Source organism: Cuculus canorus, chromosome 2, assembly GCF_017976375.1.
Source record: "Cuculus canorus isolate bCucCan1 chromosome 2, bCucCan1.pri, whole genome shotgun sequence".
Classification (NCBI taxonomy): Eukaryota; Metazoa; Chordata; class Aves; order Cuculiformes; family Cuculidae; genus Cuculus; species Cuculus canorus.
This window is the reverse complement of record NC_071402.1, coordinates 143849145-143857360: the sequence shown is the minus strand read 5'-3', so window position 1 is coordinate 143857360 and position 8216 is coordinate 143849145.

Here is an 8216-nt window from a genome sequence, read left to right as displayed (position 1 = left end):
GTCAAGGGAGGAGGTTCCACCTCTCTGCTCTGCTCTCATGAGACCCCAGCTGGAGAACCGTGTCCAGCTCTGGTGTGCTCAGCATGGGAAGGACATGGATCTGTTAGAGCAAGTCCAGAGGAGGGCCACAAAGATGATCTGAGGGCTGGAGTACCTTTCATAAGAGGACAGGCTGAGAGAGTTGTGCTTGTTTAGCCTAGAGTAGAGAAGGCTCTGGGGAGACTTTATAGCAACCTTTCAGTACTTAGAGGTGCCTACGGGAAAGATACAGAGGGACTCATCATTAGGGAATGTAGTGATAGGACAAGGGGGAATGGTTTTAAGCTGAAAGAAGGGAGATTTAGATCAAATATTAGGAAGAAATGTTTCCCTGTGAGAGTGGTGAGGCACTGGCACAGGTTGCCCAGAGAAGTCATGGATGCCCCATCCCTGGGGGTGTTCAAGACCAGGTCGGATGGAGCTTTGAGCAACCTGGTTAAGTGGAAGGTGTCCCTCCCCATGGCAGGGGGGTTGGAACTGGATGATCTTCAAGGTCCCTTCCGAACTAAACCATTCTACAATTCTATGCAAATAATAAAGGGAAGGGAACAATCCCTTGTTGGACTCTTCTGTATTATCAACCAAGTGGAAGGTCTGGCTTATAATATACTCCTCAGGCAGATTCGCTGTGTCACTGGGTCTGTGAAAGCTGGTACAGCTTTGTTCCTCTCCTGCACTGTGGAAGTTTTACATTACTTTTAGGAAAGGCTTATGTATGAGGAGTTATGACTTTTCATTCCTACAGGGAAAGTGGTACAAGTGTCCTTCGTTCATCTCGTTTCCTTGGTATCTTCATGGCAAAATACAGTGTATACCTGGAAAGTTCTATTGCACACTGGAAGATGCATTTGGAATGCATGTGAACATATTTAAAAACACACTGAAGTTTTAAAAAATGTATTCTGCAAGTAAACAAACAAACAAAATCATTGGCAATTCCATCTGTTGTGTTTCTGCCTGGTACCAGAATCGAACACCAAGCTTGCAAAAGTTGCCAGCTGCTTCCACTTCCCAGTGTGATATTTGTGGTCACCTTTATGAAAAAAAACCATACCCGTCACTTGTCTTTGCTAACAGGATGGCATTTGTAGTGCCTGAAAGGCAATTAAATAATTTTGTAAATTACAGGCTGACAGAGTTGCATTTGTTCAGTCTGGAGAAGAGAAGGGGGAAACCTTATTGCAGCCATTCAGTACTTAAAGGGAGCCTACAGGAAAGACAGGGACAGACTTTTTAGCAGGGCCTGTTATGACAGGACAAGGAGTAATGGTTTTAAACTGAAAGATGGTAGATTTAGACTGGATATAAGGAAGAAATTTTTACAATGAAGGTGGTGAAATACTGGAGCAGGTTGTCCAGGGATGTAGTGGAGGCCCCATCCCTGGAAACTTTCCAGGTCAGGTTGGACAGGGCTCTGAGCAGCCTGTTCTAGTGGAAGATGTCCCTGCTCCTGCAGTGAGGTTGGACTAGATGACCTGTAAAGATCTCTTCCAAGCCAAAGCATTCTATGATTCTATGATTCTATGATTCTAAATCACCCCTCAAGTCTGTAAGAATAGTTTTTGTTCACGGGCATATTGATGGTGCTAGAACTTCAAGAGCAGTTATTCAATAGCCTTCCACATTGCGAACTCCATGAAAAGTCTCAGTGAACCTGAGGAGGTCATGGTATAACCAAGCCAGAGAAGTGAAATCAGTAAAGGAATGGAGTATATATTACCAACTGACATGTAAAATCTTACTGCAATTGTAATAGCCTGTAACAAAGTGCCTCATGCCACCCACAGGAAGAAGGAAGTCAGCATCCAGCATTTTCTGTCACTCACATTGTTCCTGATGCTCTCAACAACATGTTCTCAGCTGGGACATTTGCCTGTGTCTTTTGCATAGATGGAAAAGCAGTGGAAGACCCGGTTCCACCCATCCCATTCCTGCATGCAGCCTCAGAGGATTTTTTGCTTAGCAGACGGGCAATTCTGACTGGCACAAAGTTGATCTGTGTGGAAATCCACCATCTTTTGACAAAGTTGTATTCCATAAACTGAGCAAGAGCACTATGATTTTGTAAGGGAGGAGAGAGGTGAGGAGGGTAACCCTGAGACCTGGCCCCTGTGCTTTGCAGCCAGAAGGGAAAAAAAGATGGTACTGATTATGTTGTGTTCACTGGGAAACAAAAAGCATCTAAAATCCTGCCCAAACCACAATTGTATTGTTCAGAAATCAGTGTTTCGATATGTAAATGCACAACCTAATTTTTTCTGGCTCCAGACACAGTGATTTCGCTGATGGACATGGGGCATACCTGTACGAAAAGCTCAGTACTAGTGTTGCTGTGTGCAGGGGCAATCAGTAAGAGAGAGAGACAGCTATAACATGGAGAAATGGTTAAACCCCCCTGCAGCATGCCTCTCTCCTAAACAATCATACTGTATTTGCTTTCCCTCTCTCTTCACAAAATTGCTGCCTTGGGGAGGTAAAGAATTACCGTTGCCATAAACCGTAATCAAGATCAGATGTGCAGAGGGAAAGGCCTTGCTCAGATATCAAAGGGGTCTTAAAATGCCAAAACAGAGCAAGAGAGAGAGATCCAGAGGGAATCAGAGATGTAATTAATGACTGACCTTCATTTTAACTGGGAAATGCGTGCTGTTGAATGACAATGTTACTGTGAATGCATGTTTTGTTTTGTTTCAGTTCATTGGGAATCTTTGCTGCAGTGGTATTGATCTAAGCTCCCAGACAATAAGCCTGGGATGAAGAATCACACACACATTCCAGAAACATTTTTCTGTGCTGGACTCGCCTCAGCAGTGACAGTGCCCGGCTTTGTCGTACCCTCTGCCTCAGCGCTGCCTTCCAGGGCTCACCTCTTTGTGTTTGCATCACCGCTTGCCTAAATAACTGCACATTTTCTGCATTCTTATAACCCAGTTGTCTGGATTTGGGAGTCAAATGAGATAACTGTTCAAGGGGATTTTTGCTGCCACAGGAGCAGTTGATGTCTGGATGAGCTCTCAGTCATTTAAAGGCTAAAAATTACAAGCGAAAAAGATACAGTACCTCTTTCCAGTCAAATGTGAAACAACAGCATCCCAGTGCCTCAGCCTCCCTGTGCTGCCTCCCTTTTTACAGTTCACACGATAACATTTGACTGGAAAGTCTAAACACTTCCAAAAAAGTTTAAACTAAAATATAGCTCCGAACTTGTCTATGTAAAGGACCCAAACTGCACACTGAATTTTAGGGAAATGCACATCTACATTTCCATCTGTATTTTATGGCTCAATTCCACCCCTAGTTCAAAACAAAGATGTTAAGCTGCTGTCTGCTGAAGCCCTGTGTTCCCCTGGCTTCCCATCAGAAATGCTATATTGAAGCAAATATTCATTTCCATCATCTCAAAATTATGTTCCACATTCTTTTTAAATTCCAGTGAAACACTTGGATTAAAAAGCTTATTTTCTAAATGCTGCCTTACATGTAAGAGGAGATGCAAGGAACAACAGTGATTATCAGGTACAATCAAAAGAAGAGATTGTCAGGAAAACCCACAGAGTTGTCCATTCTGAAGAAACGTCTGACCAAGACAGTAGCTATTCATAAAATACACTTCTAGTCTGATAATCAGAAAATTACAATCCATCGTAAAAATCACAACTCCTTCACGGTTTCCTCTCTCAGTTTCCTCTGTGAACACCTGTCAATATGGGTATGAAACTAACTTAAAAAAAAACCCAGACAGGTTTGACATCTGGTGCAAAACAAACTGATCTTTTAAATGGAGCTGGTGTCGGTAGAAAACCCTCTGCAGTTAATTGGATAGGAGTTTTCAGGTTATTTTTTAGCACTGCAACATGTTGTTTTGCAACACAAAATATGTCCATTTACAGTAAATACGAAGATGTCTGCAATAAATTAACTTCAGTGTTTCAGAAACACAGATGGTATTTCTTGCACTTTCCCAAAGGGCTACATTTGCGCTAGAGAAAGCGGAGATTTTAGCTATTCTGTTATTTTTAGTTCATGCACCCCCATCATTTCTACTTCACAAAGAAGAGATAAAATCTGATATACAGTTTATCTGCAATCAAGCAAAGCGATTAAACAATTTATTTTGTGTCTTGCAATATGTTTCTGCTGCCCCCAGCATTTGAGTTTTTTAGAAGTTCATTTGTAAAAGAAATCGTGACGGTTATGCCCTCTGAAAGGCGAGTCTTACCATTCAACACACTTCGCGAGGAACGGAGCGGCGCGGGCGGCGGAGCCCCATCTGCCCCCGGGCCCCGCGCGGGGCTCGCCCTGCGGCCAGGAGGGGGCACCCGCTCCTCCCCAGAGGAGGTCACACAATCGTTTCGCTTGAAGGGACCTTAAAGATCATCCAGTTCAACCCCCCTGGCCACGGGCAGGGACACCTCCCACTGGATCAGGTTGCTTCATCCAGCCCGGCCTTGAACACCTCCGGGGATGGGGCATCCACAGCTTCCCTGGGCAGCCTGTGCCAGTGCCTCACCGCCCTCACAGGAAAACATTTCTTCCTAGTATCTAATCTAAATCTCCCCTCTTTCAGCTTAAAACCATTCCCTGTCGTCCCGTCCCTGCAGTTTCAGATCAAGATTCCCTCATATTTCCTGTGGGTCCCCTTTTAGTACTGGAAGCTGCTATAAGGTCTCCACAGAGCCTTCTCCTCTCCTCTCTCCGCCTCTCCTGGGATGGGAGATGCTCTCTCTCTCTCTGCCCGGCGCTGCCGCCCGCGTCGGTCCTGCACATGCTGGAAAATTCAAGATCTCAGCGACAGGATTTTCACAAGCAGCGGGTCTCTCCCAGCACCTCTTTTTCTGTTGCTGTTTTTGAAATGCACCGTTTCAAACAATCAAGGTGGTGCTCACTCTCAGGAAGCAACGAAGAGAGAATGAAAAGTAGAACAGGACAAATCTTTTTTGAAATATTTAATATATATATATGGAAAAAAAACCCCACGTGGAACATTTCATCACGACCTCTGTCTGCACTTGTGTTCATGTTCAGATTTTTCACCCCTCGTTTCATTGCAAAACATTTCATCCAGGACACTCCAGTGAAAGCACACTTGCTGTGTCCTTCAAGCAGAAAGGGTAACTGAAGCACAGAGCTTACAGTGGGGCCTGCATTCATCTCACCTAATTATAGTCATCTAAGTGAGAGGACTAACTCTGAAGCCAACTTGTCTTTGCTTCCCTCTAGAGTCGATGGATAGATCCCACACCTCCAGACTGATTCAGCAAGCAGAGCTATCAAAAAGATCCATGTGGTTAACCCCACACACAGGAGAAAAGAAAGATTCAGATTTTGAAGGCAATGTACAACACAACTTTTTTTTTTTTAATATCCATAATTGTGATTCTTACCACATTCAAACTGAATGCGGTAAAGTAAAAATCACTACTCTTCAATTTATCATGTTAAAACACATGTAAGATGGCTTATAGGTGTAACTCGCCAGTGGCCACCTATTAAGAAGTGAGAATTACCCTTGTGGTAGAACTGTCATTGATTGACTGGCAAAGCCTGCAAATGAACCCAGGGAGGAATCCAGGAGTTCAAAAGCATCTCAAGCTACAAATTCTTTCTGAAAGTAGACCAAGTTCTGCTCTCTTGAATTAAACTTCTCATTTAACAGTCTTCAAAATAAGCAGATGGTGACTTTGAGGCAAATACGAGGGGAGTGTGGCCATCTGTGTGATCTGCTCCTGCGTGGCAGGGCACTCATTCTGCTGCCCTACAGATTCTTCTGCTGTCTGGGACTCCTCTGGCCTTCCTTGACACTTTCCTTACTCGGTCTCTGTAATACTTCATATGTCATTTGGTGTTGCTAAAGGTGTTCAGCAGCTCAGCAAAATTGGTCCCTACATCGTGGGAACTTTTAGAAGTCCTGATGGATGCCTACCTGGATGTGCAGGCACCTAAAATCCTTTCACAATCTGATCTTTGCTTTGGCCACTTGCTGCTTCTTTACTCCAGCTGATCGATGACAGTGAAAAAATGGTATCCAAATCGTGTTTTAAATTTGCAGACAGCCTGACTGCAGTATCTTGTGTACTCAAACAACAGACTTTTCTCACAGGTTCAGCATTTTTTGCATTTGAGATTTATTTTTCTACCTGTTATATTTTGTATTTTCTTGTTCTGTCCACAGATAAATCTGTTATTTATCCACAGACAAAATACAAATAACAACTTGGTTGACACAGCATCACCCTCAGTGAACACTCTCAAATCCTTAGGTCAAGTCAGGGCATGCAGGTGGATAGGTGAGAGAAAGAGCCACCAGCAGAGCTGGTCCAATGAACCAACAGCATCTCCCATTTCCTCCTCTGATGCGGGAAGTCCCACAGCAGCAGCTGTGAGAATGGCTGCAAGAATACAACCTACGGCTCCCAGGGGGAGATCATCAGGAGGTAAACACAACAGTGACTGGGTTCAGAAATATTTTATTACTATAGTCTACGCTGCAGTTTTGGCTACAAGCACCGCTGGGGGATCCCACTAAAGGAGAGGAAATCATGGGCAAACAGCCACTGCACAGATCCAGTTAGTCTGGCCTCACATGCAAGTCCAACATGCCCAGGATATGCCAGACCTGCTGCATCTCTCTGTCCTCTGCCTCAGCCTCTGGCTCCCAGGACGGTGAGTTCAGCCATTTCCATGTGGTTGCTCTTAAGGAGTAATGAGGGCTTTACTTGAGCCTTCTTGCAGGGTCACACTGTCTTCCTAGAGGTGGCACAGCTCTAGGGCAAAGGGGGCTTCTGAGACAGCCTGGTGCCAGCCTCAGTTCCTCAGTGCCATAGCTTGTTTGAAATGACTGCCACTTATGCAAAACTGAATACTGGTGTCCCTGTCGGAGACATAAATTGGAAGACACCATTCACTTGCCAGAGAGCTGTTGCTTCATGTTTCATGTTTTCCACAGTAGCACATACAGACAAATATTCTTCCCAAGGAAACTGGCAAGCAGTGCTACATCCTCGTTCTGTTGTCCCAGACCTGTCCAGTTATATCCTATGCACATGAAACTCTTCTGTTACAGACTTTTGCAGCTAAGCCACAACTTCCACCTCTGCTGTCTTGCAAAACTGCATGGAACTTCTAATGTGTTGATCAGCAGCGTGTGGTGTACCAAGTAGCAGAGCAAACTGCACAGCAGGAAGGGGCTGTGCTTGTGGCAGAACCCTCACTCAGACCACCACAAGACTTCCCTGCCATGGGACCAAACACATTCCAGGTCACAAGATCTCATCTCTTGTGGCCTCAGATCTCACTGTGTCACACTGCAGAATAAATGTGAAGCACAGTTGGTATAGACATGAACTTTGAGGAGAGCAGTTTCTTGTCCAATATCTACCTTCTGGTTAAGGCAAGGGTGTCCTATGTCACCAGAAGCAGTCACGAGAAAAGGAAAGCAGCACTTCGGCAAAATGGCAATGGGAATTCAGAGAGGAAGTGATCACCAGTTGCTTGTAACATTTGCAGAACTTATTTTCTCTTTGTTCACTAAGTCAGGAAAAACTATTACAGTAGCTAGGAAAGGGAAATATTTCTGTTTCTAAGCATGTGAAACAGACTCCCCACTGTCAAAAGCTGCCCAGCACATGCTGTTCAGTGGTGTGTAGAGCCTGCAACGGTACATCACACCAGGAGCAAAATGTGTCACAGTACAGGAACTTGTGTAAGGCTATGTATTAGCTAAAATCCCATTTAGCTCCTGCTCTGTGTAAACCCTTGTTTTCTTTAAGAAAAGGTAAATTCCACTGGTATTTCATTTCCTTTTTCAAAAATAAGAATTTTGGTGTTTTGAGGATGTGACCAGCTTCTAATGAAGAATGCTTTGATGATGAGCGTGACCACTGGGGAGATGACAAAGGCAGATAGAAAGAGGGGGATATGTCTTCCAATGGCAGATATGGTGTCATGCCCTGCACGTTGTCAGGGAAACACGGTGAGGAAACACTCACCAGAACCTGTCTTCAGCATCCTGCCTGGACCACCCGTCTTTCCTGGCTGATTAGGAAGCTCAGTGCATAGTGATGCTGCAATAACTTTTGATGGAGTTCCCGCCTGTTCATGACAAATGAGATCATGACAAATGTCAGCTCATGACAAGCACAAGTCTTTAATTTACTTCTTAACTTTGAAGCTAATGG